The following is a 20,427-nucleotide window of genomic DNA, read 5'->3' on the forward strand; positions in this document are numbered from 1 at the left end:
ATAAGCTAAAATATAAGATACACTATTTGTGTTGTTTCATAGTTTTGATGACTTAACTATTCTAAAATGTGGTAAATAGTAATAATATAGAATGAGTAGATGTGTCCAAACTTTTGACTGGTACACATAAAGTTTCTATAAGTAGTGCTGCTCTCTTTCTCATACTTCTTTCTTGCATTTTTTCTATCTCTTTCCCCAGCTGAGAAGGGAGTAAACAGACTTTCACATATGCCTCCACTAAGAGAAAATATTGTGTGTGTGTGTGTTGATGTGTCTGTAAAAGATTTCAATGATTGTTTTTTAATGTTATGTTTTTGTAAAACAGAGGTTTCATACAGAAAACTGAAACAATATTTTGGGTTATTTTAGTTTTTTTAGCACAAAGAATTTTTAAACAAAAAGTGTTATGCATGTCCTTGAAAATATCTTACTTAAATAGTGTCTACGTTTGAATTTCTATACAAAACTTTATAAATGGATGATATGGACTGGATACTGAAGGAGAAGCAGCCAACAAGTGTCCAGCATACTTGCTTCATTACTGTTTAAAAATCATGTCAGGTGGCACCTCACGTAGTTGGTTGAGAGAATGCCCTGAGTGTTTAGAACAGACATCTAGGCAAAAGGATGGGTACTTATAAGCTAAAATATAAGATACACTATTTGTGTTGTTTCATAGTTTTGATGACTTAACTATTCTAAAATGTGGTAAATAGTGTTTAATGTTTAGTTTTTGTAAAACAGAGGTTTCATACAGAAAACTGAAACAATATTTTGGGTTATTTTAGTTTTTTTAGCACAAAGAATTTTTAAACAAAAAGTGTTATGCATGTCCTTGAAAATATCTTACTTCCTACCTACTGATGGAATTTATACAAACATAATATATGCATTTTTCAGCCTGATCTCAGGAAAATTACGTGACTGTGCCAGCATTTTTGCCAAATTACATTATGTGGTTCATGACATGTACAGTATCACGGCAGTTCTGAGGTGAAATGTCCACTGTGTGGTGCCATAAGTGAGTTAAATGGTCTCCCAACAGGTGAGGGTTTTAAAGTAAAAGCTCTATCAAGTTTTAAATCAACAAAGCCTACCTCCCTACCCTAAATCTTAAACCTAAACCTAACCGATAGTGTCATAAAAAGCAAATGTGAGATGAAAAACAAAATAATAGCTTAAGCAACCATGTCATTTTGTGGTGCTTCTATAGCCCTAGTCGGACAGGATTAGTTTTATATTGGGACGTGGGGTAATGTAATAATGACCAGAGCTTATCAGTCATTTTAATCCCATGCGAATCGGTCATGTCAGTTATTTTTCCTGACTTTTTCCGGACTATGCATTCCCGTGCTGGTAAAAATTACAACGTGTTTTACCTACTATAAAATGGCCTGTAAAAATAACCCCTGGTAATATTAATCCAGTGCGAAATTACATGTTAATAAAAAGCCAGTAAATCTGCACTTTCCAGCACTTGAGCCCTTTAAATATCGCTGTCTCTTAAGTTCTCCGAGTGTCTGAACTGGATGTGGGTTTAGAAAAGACGCCAGAACATTTAAGATGTGTTTCACAACTTCAGATAACAGTTGCTGTTGCATTTGGACTGATGCATGTTTTTCTCAAGCTTTTTATTCTTTTGAGTGTTTCTTTACCCATGTAAAAGAGAAACAAGCAGTTTTTTATTATGATTTGAGCAGAGTGAGCGCAGGAAATTATGTTGAGCCCCACGTTTTGGAACATAAAATTACATAATGTGTAGGGATTGTCCATATTTTTAATTCAAGAGTGTAATATAAGTTTTCAGACTTGTTAATGTCACCAGTTCTGTTGTATTTATCCTGATATTCCAATCAATTCTTCTAATAATTACAGATACAGTATATGCTCATGTTTAATATTTCCTGCATAATTAATTAGCACAGTATGCATTTTCTAATAGGTCAGTTACGTGTGACAGCAATTTGTAAATGCTGTAGACACACCCATTTTTACAGACATCGCTTATCCCGTGCGAATTGACAGTAAATATTACAGACATCTGCAGTAATAATTACTTTACAGACATACTGTATGTCCGGAAAACTAATCCTGTCTGAATAGGGCTTATGACACTTTTGCCTCACATGTCGACTTGCATGCTCTTCTGGATTCATGCCCCGGTCCTTTGCATCACATGTGCAACCGCACAACATGATCATGCTTGAATAAGCTTGTAAATGTTGTTATGTAATGCTAAAATGTATGCTAAAATGTATCGCCCTGCAAGTCATGCACTATAGTATGAGTGTTTTGATGTCATTAAATAGCACTGGATGAGGAATAGAGTGAAAAGTAAGTGTATATGAACTGTTAATCTGCCGTTTTACTTGTGATTTGTATGAAAGGGAAAACAAGTCATTGTTTTAGTGCCTATATTGTTTATTTCACCATGGTCGCGATACGTACAGTATGCAAAAGTCATTTTGCAAAAATGTAGGTATAGTAATGTGATTCTATGACACCAGGTTGGCATTTTCTTGAAAGTCACTTCGGTAATTGTGAAGGTGTATGTCTGTTGGATAAGCATCCTTTCACATCTCTTCAAGTGACAAAACGTTATGCTTCAAATTTGTATTCCATTACAATTTATATAAACAAAACTTTCAGATTATGTTGGTGCCAATAGATGGATGGATGTATTGTGGCATTCAATATACTGGGTTCGTGTCAAGCATCTGTTACCTGCTACCAAACCAGAGCTACTAAACCCACTATAAAGTGAACAGGAATCTAGTCTATTCAGACCAATGCCCATGTTCGTATAAATGCACACCCATGTTGTGTCAAAAGGCATATTTATCAAAGGCATTATCATTATTCCAATCAAAAGTATTTTGGTAGCTATTTTTTGATCAACCTTGGTGGCTATTTATTGACAAACTTTATAATTTTACATAGTTTTCTTCTCCTTTTATTTATTTATTTATTTATTTATTTATTTATTTCTCTGTTTGGATGAATCACTGAGTCCAAGCTATATGTTAACATTTGTTCCAACAAAAAAAAAAACAAAAAAAAAAAGCAATCATAGTCTTAAAGATTACTTATGTTCAACCCTTTACCTGTGGCTATTGTCTCTAAATAGTTTTAAGCAGAGGAGAAGTTTATTGCATGACTGGAAAAAGGGAGTTTGTCATTGCATTCATTTTTAACCAACCACATTTTTGTGGTGCTGCTTATGAAAAGATGGACATTTGAAACTGGGCATTTAAAAAAAAAGCCTCACTACAGTTGCAAAAAATGAAGACTCTGATTGTTTTTTTAATCTAAAAATCAAATGTTATAAAATAAAATAAGTACTATATAATGTCTTAAATGCATCAGTCTGTTTTCTGTTTTCACACTGAGCCCTGCTTATTGATATGACCCCATGAAACAAAAATGTGAAGTTTTAAAAACATTTGTGGCTTTTAGTCCATGTCTGCTGGCATTGAGGCCATATGTATGCTAGTGCAGACTTTTAGCAAATAAACATTTCAAATTTATAATCTTTTATATTCGAGAAAATTGACCAAAAATATTGATGACTCATCTTTTCAGATTTCTGTCAAATAAAATACTTTCTAGAATGTGAATGTCCCTCCCCGTAATACCACCTCCATATGACTAAAAATAGCAATTACTAGTAAATAGTACTAGTAAATGATGATTCACGGCTATAATATAAACTAAACGTAATTGCCTATCTACAAACCCTTCATTATGGCCCATCATAACTTCCTTTTTCAATAAGAAATATGCCAACAGAGGAAAGAAAACTGCACTTGTCAAGCCAGTTCCTGGGGTCTTTAAAAAAAAACTAACTGTAGTAACTGTAATCTGATTACAAGAATTTTAAATGTAATGCATTACACTACTTTTTTTTTTTTGCCTAAAAAATTACACTCATTTGATTACTGTAACTAATTACTTTGTAATTGGATTACACCCAACACTGCCAATAAGCATGATTTTAGCATGCTAGCATTCACTATGCCAGCTAAGTTTAGCCAGTACTAGCTAGGTTTCCTTTACATGAAGCATTTAAAATGAGATTACTCGTTAATTTTAAGTTCAGCCAGAGATAAATTTAAAGTTAAGTGCCATCAGAATGTTTGAGTTAGCTTACTCAATATTTCAAGTTAAAAGCAATTACCTATTAACTTAAACCTAGGAGTTTATTAACTAAACAAATTTGATGTAACAGATTGCCTCAATTTTTATTTTGAGTCCTGCTAACTTATTAGGGTTTACAGTAAACAATAAAGTTACCGAATAATTATTGACAGCAGATCCTCTATTGTACATGGATTTCTTTGTTTTAAATGTGGTTTGTGCACTTTACGAGAAACTAAGAGAAACGCATCTTTTTTTAAACTTATTTCATCTACCATGTTTGTTGCAATGACAGACAACATTCCTGTGATAGCAGACAGAAGTACTTTTGTAAGCGAATTTCAGTTGAGTGGGAAGTTATGTGGCCAGTAGCGCTTTATTGAGCAATGAATATATTTTCACCATCATAAAAAGCTTTCAAAGACACTCACAATCCTTTAGATTCTGTAAATATTAGCCTATTACTTACCAAACACCAATTATGTAAGCCTAAAATGCATAGATGAACAGATAAATAAATTCACATATGCTAGTTTTATGCATGATGTACCTGCATGTTTAAGGTTTAAAAAGTGAGACCACTTTCAATTAGCTTCCAAATCAAACCAGTTTGTAATATTACAAATCTGCAAAATATCATGAAAAAATCAATATAATGTAAAGTTCTAGTGCTATAATTTGTAATTTATTAATCCTCCCAGATATACTCTGTTAGTTCCTGACACTGCATTTTATTTCTTAGGCTGACCCACTTCATCCTGTATATGACAGTACATAACTTTAATGTGGAGTGAGAGCTGTCAGCAGTTAACTTCTAGAATGAGTCAGCAATTCATAAACTGTTAAGACATTTAATTGCATTTCTATTCAGATTCTGTGTGTGCGTGCAAAGCAGACATCTGAATATGCAAACATCGAAAGAAACTGATGCATGTGGATTAACGGTATCATTGCCATGACAACCAAGCTGTTTATCTTCGTATGACATTTCTTTCCAACACAGTAAGGAGATGAAATGACAAGCATACACACAAACACAAAAACCTCCGGAGGACCATGTACATCCAGATTTAGTCCTAAATCCAAACCCAATACAAAGAAAGTCTAATTTAAACTGATCCTGATCTATAATATCTTATTTGACTTATTTCATTTAGCAGAGTCACAGGTACCTGTGAGAAGATCTGAATTTCAAACAATTACCTTTGTTAATACATCACATATGGTCACAGCAAAATTTAGTAACACTTTACATGATGAGTGTACAGAAATATATGGATATATATGCACATAGACTTTATATATAATTACAGTTAATATATTTGAGCATATACTGGTATGTACATATTCAAATTCCATTTGGGAAAATATATCTAAATATATATTTATATATGTTTTATATATATGAAATATATGCTGCATATATGTACAAGTATCAGACTTTTTATTTCAGTTAAAACCATGTATTGTATGAATATATTTTTCATGTATGTGTCTTGCATATATTGCCATATATCATATTTCTGTATTACACATTCTATACATAAATTAATTAATCAGTTAATTGATTACAATAACAATAATACCAAAAATTACACCACTCATAATCAAGCAAAATAACAAGCAGCTCCACAAAAATTGACATCTTTAGTACATTAGCTTTTCATTAGTATTACTCATTATTTACTATGTAATTATACTGTAATGACAATATATATAGACGCGTGACCCAGTCTTTCAAAAGATTGAGTGGGTGATTGAGAAAGCAGAAGTGTGTGCACAGAATGTTTACTGGTCCAGTTTTTGTGTATTTGTGATGTGTGCATAAATGAAATGTCTGTTTGTTGGCAACTGTAATACAGATATGCATCATAGGCTCAATTGAGGAAGTGCTCCCAACCAACCAGCACGTGCTGCAACAACCCACACATACACATGCACGCACACGCGCACAGATATACAGAACTCAAGAATAAAATGTTCCGAGAAAAACAAGGAAATAAACACAGTCCACACAGATAAACACATGTACAGCACTAAATGTACACTATATTGCCAAAAGTATTCGCTCATCTGCCTTTAGACGCATATGAACTTAAGTGACATCCCATTCTTAATCCATAGGGTTTAATATGACGTCGGCCCACCCTTTGCAGCTATAACAGCTTCAACTCTTCTGGGAAGGCTTTCCACAAGGTTTAGGAGTGTGTTTATGGGAATTTTTGACCATTCTTCCAGAAGCGCATTTGTGAGGTCAGACACTGATGTTGGACGAGAAGGCCTGGCTCGCAGTCTTCGCTCTAATTCATCCCAAAGGTGCTCTATCGGGTTGAGGTCAGGACTCTGTGCAGGCCAGTCAAGTTCTTCCACACCAAACTCGCTCATCCATGTCTTTATGGACCTTGCTTTGTGCACTGGTGCACAGTCATGTTGGAACAGGAAGGGGCCATCCCCAAACTGTTCCCACAAAGTTGAGAGCATGGAATTGTCCAAAATCTCTTGGTATGCTGAAGCATTCAGAGTTCCTTTCACTGGAACTAAGGGGCCAAGCCCAGCTCCTGAAAAACAACCCCACACCATAATCCCCCCTCCACCAAACTTCACAGCTGGCACAATGCAGTCAGACAAGTACCGTTCCCCTGGCAACTGCCAAACCCAGACTTGTCCATCAGATTGCCAGATGGAGAGGCGTGATTCGTCACTCCAGAGAACACGTCTCCACTGCTCTAGAGTCCAGTGGCAGCGTGCTTTACACCACTGCATCCGACGCTTTGCATTGCACTTGGTGATGTATGGCTTGGATGCAGCTGCTCGGCCATGGAAACCCATTCCATGAAGCTCTCTACGCACTGTTCTTGAGCTAATCTGAAGGCCACATGAACTTTGGAGGTCTGTAGCGATTGACTCTGCAGAAAGTTGGCGACCTCTGCGCACTATGCGCTTCAGCATCCGCTGACCCCGCTCTGTCATTTTACATGGCCTATCACTTCGTGGCTGAGTTGCTGTCATTCCCAATCGCTTCCACTTTGTTATAATACCACTGACAGTTGACTGTGGAATATTTAGTAGCGAGGAAATTTCACGACTGGACTTGTTGCACAGGTGGCATCCTATCATAGTACCACGCTGGAATTCACTGAGCTCCTGAGAGCGGCCCATTCTTTCACAAATGTTTGTAGAAGCAGTCTGCATGCCTAGGTGCTTCATTTTATACACCTGTGGCCATGGAAGTGATTGGAACACCTGAATTCAATTATTTGGATGGGTGAGCGAATACTTTTGGCAATATAGTGTATCTACAGATCAACTTTTGCATTGGTAATCATGTAAGAATGAGACTAAATACACTGAGGGGAAAAAAGGAAAAGAATAGTTTGGAGAAAGGAAAAACAATATGTTCATGGTTTTCCTGTATGTGAAAACATACAAACAATGAGTCGACAGAAAACGACAGAGATCATTTTAAGAATACGGGAGAAAGTAAATAAATGATTGAGAAATTATGAAAGAAATGAGAGAAGTTCTATAGAAAAGGGTGATGTAGAGAAGGATGAAGAGATGGCAAACAACAGAGGGATATTTTTAGAGCAGCATTACCCCCCTGTTCCTTCTGCCGCACGTGAGGCTAAATTTAGATTGGATGTTGGTGACAGAGACCAGCACAGAATACAAAACAGTGCACACACAAGAGCCAACCCATTCCAGCAAACACTCATTCATTAAAACAAGTTCATCAGGGTTGAACTGAGCAGCGAACCTGCAGACAGCTTAGAAATATGGAAGAGTACACCATCAAATCAAGATATGTCACATAAGATACAGATTTTTTTAATGTGTTGTGCTGTTTATAAGTCATTTAACAGAGTGATTGTGAGTTGGCTTTAACCGTAGTGGTAAAATAAGGTCTTCATTTATATCCTGTGGTAAGAGAGACACTGTCTACCACTCTGTCTCTTTCTGTCTCTCCCTTTCTCACATACAGACATACACACTGACTTTCACAAAACAGTCACACAGCAAATTGCTTCACTGTATAAAATGCATAAAAAGATTTAGCTAAGATTTGTATCATTTGTTATAATAGGTATACAGTGCCAATAGAAAATCACCATACCCCTTTGGAAGTCACTTTTTGTTTTACAGCCTGAAATCTAAACCCATTAAAAATATTAAAAATATTATTTACAAATTTTGTCTTACAACATTCAAATAACGACAAAGAGGTAAAAGTTTCAAGATTTATAAAAGATGAAATAGAATAACAGGGTTTGAAAAGTGATCATACCCCTGAATTTAATACTTGGTAGAGCTAACTTTTGCTTAAATGACAGTCATCAGTCTCTGCTTCGTGCACCTAGATTGGGGAATATTTACATTTACATTTAAAAGTTATTTATTTGGCAGACACTTTTATCCAAAGCGACTTACAAAAGAGGAATAATACATCATAAACGATTCATCTTAAGGAGAAAATAGTACGAAAAGTGCTGCATTACAAAGTTTCAGTTGCATCAGAATAATACGCTGCCTGTAAAAAAAATAAGATAAAATAAAAAAAATAATAAAAACTTTTCGTTGGACCGCCTTTAGATTATGGCACACATACATTTTGGCCAAGATCTTGTAATGATAGCAAGCACTCTTCTAAAGTAAAGTCTTCTCCAGCACATCCCAAAGACTTTCAAAGGGGTTAAGGTCCGTACTCTGTGGTGGTCAATTCATGTGTGAAAATGATTCCTCATGATCCCTGAACAACTCTTTCAAAATTTGAGCCCAATGTATCTTGGCATTGTCATCCTGGAATATGCCTGTGCAGTCAGGGAAGAAAAAATCCATTGATGGGATAACCTAGTCATTCAGTAAATTCAGGTAGTCAGCTGACTTCATTTTATTGGCACATAACGTTGCTGAGCCTAGACCAGACCAACTGAAGCAACCTCTGATCATAACACTGCCTCCAGAGGCTTGTACAGTGGGCATTACGCATGATGGGTGCATCGATTCATGCACTTCCCTGCTTACCCTGACACGTCCATTGCTTTGGAATAGGGTAAATCTGGACTCACATTACCTTTTTCCATTGCTCCACAGTCCAATCTTTATATTCCCTAGCAAATTGAAGTTGTTTTTTCCGATTAGCCTCAGTAACAAGTGGATTTCTTGTGGCCACACAGCTGTTTAGTCCCAATCCTGTAAATTTTCATCATATTGTGTGTGGAAATGCTCTTACTTTCACTATTAAACATAGCAGTGAGTTCCACTGTCCATTTTTTATGATGTGACTTCACCAAGTGTTTTAGTGATCTCCGATTTTTTTCTGACACATTTCTTCCGTGAAGCTGACAGTTCACCACTATCCTTCCAGGTTTTAATAATGCGTTGGACAGTTCTTAATCCAAATCCAGTGATTTCAGCAATCTCCTTAGTTGTTTTCCTTGCTTGATTCATATATATATATATATATATATATACATATTGTCACGCCTCCATCAGACTCTCAGCCTCCTTCCACTCTCCGCTCCCTCTCTCCGGACTACTAATCACACACACCTCTTATCATTCATCTAGGCAATCATGGACTCCATATATACTCACCTCATACTCACCATCATTGTCTAGTCTCAACAAGGACTGTTACAACCGCGTTGCCCTTCCGCAGTGTTTCTCCTTCATCGGATATTCTCTTGTACAAGATCTTCATCTTGTGTGGTATACTATACCATTGTATTGACGCTCATCCATTGCTGCGCTTTGTTATACCATTGTGTAAACGCTCATCCATTGCTGTGTCTACATTCTCTGTGTGTCTGCTGCTACCTGCAATTGTCCATTACTGTTACTCACCCTGTTATCTGCTGCCATCTCCAATAAAGATCCCAGCTCTTGGGTTCATAACATCTATTGGTGTTGTGCACTTCCTGACAGAAGACTAGACCCAAAAACATGAACCTAGTGGGATCTGAACTCCAATGCGCCACAGATACCTTCAAAGCCTTGGTTCAGCAGCTCCGCCGATCGCTCATTACTTCACCTGCAGCCTCCACAAGCCATGCCCAAGGAGATCATTCTGAATCTCGTACATCCAATTTCACCTCGGTGAATTCCTTCATTTATCCGGTCCTCTAGCCACTCCAGCTACCTATTCTGGCTAGGCTGAGGAGTGCCACGGCTTCCTGTTACAATACTCGCTGGCCATCGAGATGCAACACCATCAATTCCCTACTGAGCAATCGAAGGTAGCTTTTGTCATTTCCTTTTTGTCCGGGCGAGCGTTACAGTGGGCCACAACCATCTGGGAACAGGGAGGCTCGGTAACCCAATCCATTGATTCCTTTGTGGCACATTTTTGAGAAGTCTTCACCTGCCCTGCCAGCGATTCCCACTGTTTTTGGTGAACAGCTACATTGACTCCGACAGGGTAAATGATCCATTACAGATTGTACTCAACTTCCATACCCTTGCTGCTGCCAGTGGATGGAACGAAGCTGCGCTCCTCACATCGTATCGACAAGATCTCAATCCTGCTCTGAGACTGCAGCTTGCTGGATACAATGATGTGATGGGACTCGAATGATTCATCCAGCTCTCCATACAGGTCTCCAACTGAATTATGCCAAGCGGCTGAACCCTCGCAAAGCCCGGTGGACTCTGTTCTTCACCCGGTTATCCTTCACCGTCACATACTGTCCAGGATCCAAGAATACTAAAACGCATGTTCTCTCCCGGCTTTTTGCTCCTGAGCCTTCTGTCTTCATTCCAGAGTCCATCCTTCCTCCCTCTGCCATCATCAGTCCCATCCAGTGGAACCTGGATGAACAAATAGCCCAAGCCACCTCCTGCTCCTGCCGAATGTCCACAGGGGCATACCTTCTTTTCAACGGCCCTGCACAGCCAGCTCCTGGATTCTCTTCACTCTTCCCCAGGATCTGGCCATCCTGGAACTGCTCAAACCCTCTTGCTCATTCGCAACCAGTATTGGTGGCCTCACATGTCATGAGACATTCAATGCTTTAATTCCTTACATTTATATAGCACTTTTCTAGGCACTCAAAGTGCTTTACATAGTATAAAGGGAATCTCCTCAACTACCACCAGTGTGCAGCATCCACCTGGATGATGCGACGGCAGCCATATTGCGCCAGTACACTCACCACACACCAGCTATCGGTGGAGAGGAGAGAGTAGAGTTATAGAGTCAATTAATGGATGGGGATTATCCAGGACACTGGGGTTACACCCCTACTCTTTACGAGAAGTGTCCTGGGATTTTTAATGACCACAGAGAGTCAGGACCACAGTTTAACGTCTCATCCGAAAGACGGTGCCTTTTTAGAGTAAAGTGTCCCCGTCACTATACTGGGGCATTAGGACCCACATAGACCACAGGGTGAACACCCCCTGCTGGCCTCCCTAATACCTCTTCCAGCAACAACCTTAGTTTTACCCAGGAGGTCTCCCATCCAGGTACTGGCCAGGCTCAACCCTGCTTAGCTATAGTGGGCAACCAGGCAAGAGCTGCAGGGTGATATGGCTGCAATAGGGCCTTGTGCGCTCCTGCCCAGATTGCGCCATGGCTAAGGTTCCTTGCCACCTCCCAGCTGGCAAACTCCTTTCTTTGCCTGTTCCTCAACATGCTTGGTCACACCTAGGTGTGGATTTCATCACAGGTCTTCCTCCCTCCAATGGTCATACCTGCGTTCTAGTCACTGTAGACCGCTTCTCAAAAGCCTGTCACCTGGTCTCTTTGAAAGGATTACCCACTGCGTTAGAGACCACAGAGGTGCTGTTGCATAATGTCTTCTGGAACTTTGGCCTCCTGGAAGACATAGTGTCTGTCCATGGTCCCCAATTCATATCAAAGGTATGGAAGGCATTCTTTGTGCTCTTAGGCGTATTTGTCAGCCTCTCCTCTGGCTACCATCCCCAGTCTAATGGACAAACAGACAGAATGATCCAGGAGGTCAGCCGCTTTCTGAGAACCTACTGCCACCGCCATCAGCATGACTGGAGCCACTACTTACCTTGGGCCGTATATGCCCAGAACTCCCTCCCACAGCCATATACGGGTCTGACTCCGTTCCAGTGTATTCTTTGTTTCCAACCTCCATTATTCCCCTGGTCTGGTGAAACTTCTGATGTCCCTGCTGTGGACCAGTGGTTCTGAGAAAGTGAAAGGGTTTGAAACAGCACTCACATCCACCTGCAAAGAGCCATCTGCCATCAGAAGAGTCATGCAGATATCCAGCGCTCTGAAACTCCATGAGACATCCACCAGAGACATCCGGCTCCACCTTACATGCAGAAAATTAAGTCCACGCTACATCGGTCCCTTCTCTATTACACAGCAGAGAAATCCTGTCATGTACTGTCTCCAGCTCCCTCCTCAGTATCGTATTGCTCCTACATTTCATGTATCACTCCTCAAACATTACGTACTTTCTCTCTCCCCTTCCTCTGCAAAGTCTGGTCAGGGTTGTGATCCCCCTCCATTGTTGATCCTGGAGGACGGTCTGGTGTATGCTGTTCGGGCCATCCTGGACTCCTGGCGCCTGAGGGGTCGTCTCGAGTACCTGGTCGATTGGGAGGGGTACGGCCCTGAAGAAAGATCTTGGGTGCCTCGGGATGACATACTGGACCCATTACTGCTTACCGTCTTCCACAGCGAGTATCCTGATTGTCCTGCGCCCCATAGACGTGGTCAACCTTGGCGTCGGGGGCTCCGGGCCTCCGTGGCGGCCCGAAGGGTGCGGGGGGGTGTACTGTCATGCCTCCATCAGACTCTCATCCTCCCTCCATTCTCCGCTCCCTCTCTCCGGACTACTAATCACACACACCTGTTATCAATCATGGACTCATGGAGTGATAGCCCGATCTAGGCAAGATTTTGGTGGTGCCATGCACTTTCTGCTTCTTAATAATGCTCTAAACGGTACTCAGGTGGATAGTTCAAGCCTTTGAAATCTTTTTGCACCCTTGCCCTAACATGTGACTTTCCACAATTTTATCCCAGAGCCCTTTTGAAAGCACCTTTCCAACAATGGTGAATTGTTAAATTCATTACCATGCACTACTACCAATGAAATCCTCATGGAACAGCCGGTTCTATTCTGAAGTAATCAAAACCACTACAATTGATGTCAGGTGGATTCCAATTAGCAAGTAATCTGAAAGGTGATTGGTTGCACCTGAGCAAGTTAGTAATGATTACTCTTAGAGGGCTAATCTAAACCAGGTATTTTACTAATTACTTTTTCATATTTGTTCAGAATTAGTTTGCATGTCATCTTCACTTTGATGTTGAAGGTAATTGTAATGTGTAAATACAGCTGGAAAAGGTAATATTTAATTTATTTAAATTTCCAGGGTGTAATGTGACAAATTATTAGATTTTGACAAGTTATGATGACTTTCTATAGGCACTTGTATATTATGCACAGGACAACAACAGTTAACCTGCAAACTCTTAACAATAGTTTATTTTTTTATTTTTTATTTTTTATTTTTTTCAGGGGTTTTCAAAGTCTTATAAAGTGACTATGTTACACTGAAATACAACATAAAACTAACATTTTAGATTTCTTGAACAGTTCGACAATGATGATGAACTTCTGATGGTACAATCCCATCTGACGGTATTTACTTACTACTTAATTTAGATGTAATAATTTATTTTACCTTATTTTAACTGTAATAAGTCTCTCATAATTATGATGCTGAATTGCCTGTATTCAAAACAATCTTATTTTAGCTTTTTTTTATTAAACTTTCTGGTATAATTTTGAATGCAATAAAATCGCTGTACGTTTTATTTTATTATTTTATTTTTTTAAATAGCCAAATCTAGTTAGCCTGTTGCTGTCATGCCTTTCAAACAGTGTTTGATCAGTCATTAGAGGAGAGTGGAGGCCATCAAAGCTCAAACACACACTCGAGAAACTGTAAAATGTTTATAGAAATTTTTACTGCAGGATAATAACATTTGAAGTAACAACAGCAAATAAAAAAGTAATTGCTCAAAAAAACAATGTTTCTTCTTTTCCCCAAAAATTTGTTTTTTTATAAATACTGCTTTCTACAAAGAATTAAAAAACTAATTATTGAAACTAAGCTCATTCAGCTCATTCCGTACTTCCCATAACTGATCTGTTTGGTATTTGATGTTATAAGAAGAAAGCAGGACAGATCCTGTTATTTCAGCATGATCACACAGCAAATTGGCATGTTACTCCCAAATTTTCCAGTACCCTGACATCGGCCACATTCTGAGTTACTGACAAGCATCATCTCCCATAAGATATTTTTGCATAACTTCAAATATGTTTACCTTCTCCTGTGGCATGACCAGTAGTGTGTTGTGTCTGCAGTGTGGGAGACCTGTGTTCTTGTGTCAGGAAGTAACCACATTTGCATATTCAGTGATGAGAATAATTTGGAGGCTACATTTTCCCTCCAATATAACATTTTTACTCCACTGTTGGTTAGGTTTAGGGGGCAGAGTTAATAAAATATGCATTCCTCTTCACTGTGTTACATCATGCTCAACAACTCGCCTTTGGTGTCCTTCTGAGAACATTTCGCCCAGAAACTGGAGCTCACACATGCATTTATGATCAAAAACACTTCCCGCTTCGGCGACTGGGGGCAGTGCTTTCATTGAGATCAGTCTGGTTATTCTGAAACCTCAGAAAAACTAATGAGAAGAAACAAATGTCGGAAATTCTTTCAAAACTTGTGTTGTTCCTGGCTGGGTGAAGCACCTTCCACTCTGCATATCCTTCTGAAGGATACTAATGTTAGAAACGAGTGGCTGAACTTTAAACAAGATCTCTGGCCGTTTCAGTCTGAACTTCACAGTGTGTGTGACACATTTCCGTGTAGATCGCTTTGTGATTTTGTCACAATTCTGAAAGTCTTAAAGGCACTGCAGCATAAACGTCATGTTTAATTCTAAGGGTCAGAGTATAAGGGAGGAAAATTGTCATAAAATTTTTTCAAATAATTCCACTTGTAAATTTTAATGTGACTGTTTCCCATTGCCTGATATCTTCACTTCTCAAAAATGGGAAGGTACAATGCTCAAATTAAAAAGAAATCATTTTATTAACTCTCTCAAAATCCAACATTTCACCATCATATAGTTAGACTCCAAGACTTTGTTGATCAATGGTCTTCTAGTGCTGCTGTTGTTGTTTCCCACATGTTTAATTTCCAGTAGAGCCATGGCTGGTATTGGATGCTTACATTAACCTTGGCAGAAACAGAATTTGTGCTGGGGCTTTCTGACTCAATCAGTAATCCAGCACAATCCTATGTGAGACATTGCTGTTTTACCTCATTCTCTTTCAAGCAATGAAGTTCAAAGACAAATATGCATCCTTTAATATATAGGGAAGCACATTTACATTAGTGTCTGTGTTTGTGTATATTAAGAGTGGAAACTATCTGTATGTGGAGTATGGTTTCCTGCTGTTCTTAGTGGTAGTGATTTAAGTAAAATTAGTAATTGGACAGGTTGCAGTAAAGGGTGAGGAAATCATTGACAGTTCAAGCATTAGGTTCAGCTCCCATTCTAATCGACATACAGCCCTGAGGCTATACACCTTATTCACAGTAGTGCCATCTTTGATTTTTGACGGGAATGAAAACGAGGCTGTGAGGGATAAACGTCTCTTTAATGACAAGCTATCAAAAAGCTCATGTTGTCTGGAGTTTTTTGTCTACTTCAATTTCTAGGAAAGATATTTTTTCAATGTTTCATCAGCAGAACGATCCAAAAACACTTTAAACAATTGTACAACCCAATGAAGAGACAGAAGAGTAAATCTATCCCTCACAGCCTCATTGTCATTCCAGTCAAAGATTGCGCTGCTGTGAATAAGGTAATAGGTAATGAATACAGAGTGATCTGCCCCATCCTAAACATTAGGCAGTGGATGTGGGTGGTGTAGGAATGTAATTCTTGCATTTTAAAGACTCCAAGATTAAATATAAAATAAAAAAGTGTTGTTTGCAACCATGGTGTAGTGACAAGGTCAAAAATTACCCTTTTTACTATTTTTGGCAAGAGCTGAAGTCCCTGTCATTCAATGTGCAAGGCTAAATGTCTGTGAACAAGTTAAACTTTCTATTTACATAGAAAAATGTAAAAATACACTGAAAGTCTCGTTGCATACTCTTCCAAATGCTGATTAAGTATGACTCCAGTTACTCTTGTTTGGTTCTCATACGTCTTAAAAACACACAATTGTTGTAATTTCGAAATTATGCATGTCTTTACCAGCTTATACCTGTTTATTTAAATTGACAGGTGTGGCTAATGGAGAAACAGAACACATTAGGATATTAAATCAACTTAATTGTAAACAAATATTAAGAACTATATACATAAACAAATAAACCATTAATTCATATAAATAAATAGTGTAATTTTACTAACTAATTACTTCACATTAATTATACATAAATAATAATTTCATTACTATCAATAATACACATTTTAATATACAGTGGTAACACTTTACAATAAGGTTCCATAACATTAGTTAATGCATGCTAACCATGAGCAATATTTGTACTGCTCGTGTAACTAATGTTACTCTTGTTCATTGTTAGGTAATGTAACCTCATAACACATGCCTAGTGTTAACATATAACTTTTGATTATAAAAAATTTACTAGCATTTGTCAAAATTAACATTAATCGAGATAAACAAGTGCAGCAAAAGTATTATTCATTGTAATTGCATGTTAACTAATGCATTAACCAATGTAAACATATCCAACCTATTGTAAAGTGCTGCCAATACGCTGAATTACCTCTTACACACGACTTAACTAGCATCCTTGCTTCGACCCGTTAAAGAACTTTATCAGCTAATGGAATAAAAAAGCACAAATTTTATCCTGCGTCAGGCCGGCTTGTGGATTCTTTGTGGCAACTACAATATCTTCAATCACAATCCCAGGCCATTGATTGATTCAGCTTAGAGGTCAAAGTGCAGTGTTGCTGAGAGTAAGAAAGTTTTGATTCAGTTAATTCTTTCTTCATAAGAGCCAACCACAATGTGGTTGCTAAGTGCTCCTAGTAGGGGGGAATCATTTCTGCACATGTAGGCCTATTACAATAGCAGAGAGACGTTCCTAAGAGGACCAGTTGAGAGGACGAAGAATCTGGTTTTGTTAAAGGGATAGTTCACCCAAAAATATGCTTCCCCATTATTTTCTGGTAGATTTTAAGGGAGATGACAGCATTAATTATTTAAAAAAAAAAAAGTCGTTTCAAAAGTCGTTGCACAGAAAGTTGACGTCGTAGAGGAGTACAAGTCATGACTTGTGTGCAGTGTCTCCATCTACAGGTCAGAAAATGCATTACGTTTCGCTTACTAAATAGTGCACCGACATTTTCCAACAGATTTTCCGATCAAAAAGGCAAGGTCAGACTTTAGCTTTTGACCACATGAAACTGTATAGCATAATGATAAAATCTAAAGTGTGAAAATTAAAACATTTCAGATCATTACATAGCTAAGGTAAGGAGATGTGGCAGGGTTACACTGTGTGCTACTTTGTATATTTGGTAATATCACGTGCTTTAAATTTGATTAGAAAACCATGTCAATAGCCGAAAGAAAATAAAAAAAGAATTAAACTTAGATTTTTAATTATTTGCGTAACAAATCAGCCAAACTTGAAAGGGATAGTTCACCCAAAAATAAAAATTCTCTCATCATTTACTCACCCTCATGCCATCCCAGATGTGTATGACTTTATTTATTCAGCAGAACACACACAAAGATTTTTAGAAGTATATTAGAGCTCTGTAGGTCCATGCAATGCAAGTGAATGGTGATCAGACCCTTGTAGCTCCAAAAATCACATAAAGGAAACATGAAAGTTATCCATATGACTCTAGTGGTTAAATCAATGTCTTCAGAATCAATATGATAGGTGTGGGTGAGAAACAGATCAAAATTTAAATCCCATTTTTTTCTCTAGATCTCCACTTTTACTTTCACTTTTACATCTGAAAGTCACACATGGTGCCTGTTTATTTTCATTTTCACATCTGAAAGTGAAAGTTAAAGTGGAGATTTCGAGTAAAAAAAGGACTTAAATTTTGATCTGATTCTCACCCACACCTATTATATCGCTTCTGAAGATATAGATGGATATAGTTTTCAGACGACACTACTGTCATCTGCCTCATCCAAGATGCCGATGAGTCTGCATACCGAAGGGAGGTTGAACAGCTGGCTGTCTGGTGCAGCCAAAATAACCTGGAGCTGAACACACTGAAAACAGTGGAGATGATTGTGGACTTTAGGAGAAACACCCCAACATTAACCCCCCTCACCATTCTGAACAGCACTGTGGCAGCAGTGGAGTCATTCTGGTTCTACCATCTCACAGGACCTGAAGTGGGAGACCCACATTGACTCCATTGTGAGTAAGACCCAGCAGAGGCTGTATTTCCTTTGACAGTTTAAGAAGTTCAACCTGCCTCAGGCACTGCTGATACAGTTCTACTTAGCAGTCACTGAGTCTGTCCTCTACACTTCAGTAACTGCCTGGTTTGATTCAGCTATCAAATCGGACATCAGAAGACTACAAAGGACAGTTCAGACTGCTGAGCGGATTAATGGTTCTCCCCTTCCCACATCCAGTTTGAGGAAAAGGGCTGGAAAAATCACTCTGGACCCCACTCACCCAACCCACTACCTCTTTGAACTGTTGCCTTCTGGCCGGTGCTACAGAGCACTGATCACAGCTTTTTCCCTCAAGCCATCCATCTCATGAACAGTTAAAACTGCCCCATTGAGCAATAATTATGTGCAATAACAAGCTTAGTCAATTATATTTATTTCACATATCCTACCTCTTCTGCACATTACATTCCCTTGCACTTTCTGTATATAACAGATTGTATTTGTATATAAATAAAAAAATGTTGTGTCTTATTGTGTATTTTTATATACTTTATATTCTATTCACTTATTTCTATTCTTCATTCTGTTCTAAAATAAATGTGTTTATCTAAACATAAAGATAACTGTATATATTACATTTTTTCTTTACAGAAATGTATATATATATATATATATATATATATATATATATATATATATATATATATATATATATATATATATGTATATAAAATTAAAGCAGTCTGTACATATACAGTATATATGCCAGTATGTTACTCTGCATATTTAATGCTTGTCTCGCGGTCAAATTCTACATCCTTATCTCACTTCTAATAGCACAAAGCTGTTGGTGTAGCTGTTTCATGATAATGAAGCTGCAGTGTGAATAAGGCTGCTATTAGATGTGGTTTATCAGGCTTCCTGAGAGCAAACAGGCAACAGTAGGGGAGACCAGGTATTACTGTAACATACTGTAGGTTAGTTGCCATATTGCCATTAGTGTGCATACCCAATATGCAGTGTTATGTTTTAACCAACACTTCCTCTTTCCTCATTGAAGACTTGTTGTTTTGTTTCTATTTTCTTGATTCTTTCAATCATGTTTAGACATTAGTAATTAAATAGTCAGACAGCCTTCACACTATTGTTGCAGAAAAAAAAGCACACGCCATTTGTTGCGAGATATTGAATTTTACTTGTAAATAGCAGTATTCATACAGGCAAATGTTTTGGTCAGTGACGACCTTGCGTAAGGCCATTTTTGGATCATTTTGGCCTACACACCTGTAAACCCTTTGTTTGGACTCTCTAAGAAAGGAAATCCCCAGACTCCACCTACAATATAATCAAATTAGATATACTCTCTCTATACTGCGGATACATTTATTAAAAGATCAGCAAACCTATTTTACTGGTTGCAACGTTGATCAGTCAGTTAGATGGCTGAAGTAACCCTAAAAACATTTATGACTAATATTTTACATTAATAGCAGCAAAACCATTGATCAACTTTAATCAGTTTAATTTTCTTGTACTTGGTCTAACTTGGCTATCTGAGTTATTATCTTTTTTATTAGTAATTATCAATTAACAAGTAATGAGGCCAGATCTGGGTCCAGTTGCATAAACATAGCCATTAATTTCAGACTGTGTCTGACAATTAGTCTGACTAACTAAAGACACCAGAGAAAGACTGTTGCATAAAACAAGAGCTGTATCCCAAATGATGCACTATAGCCTACACTATGCACTTACAATATACACTATGCACTCAGCCATGTAGTGTATGAATCCCAAAAAGAACCCTTAATGTTTTTTTGTTTTGTTTTTACTACAGAGAAACATTTGTCCTTTAACTGCTGAC

The sequence above is a fragment of the Myxocyprinus asiaticus genome, chromosome 19, assembly GCF_019703515.2.
Source record: "Myxocyprinus asiaticus isolate MX2 ecotype Aquarium Trade chromosome 19, UBuf_Myxa_2, whole genome shotgun sequence".
NCBI lineage: Eukaryota > Metazoa > Chordata > Actinopteri > Cypriniformes > Catostomidae > Myxocyprinus > Myxocyprinus asiaticus.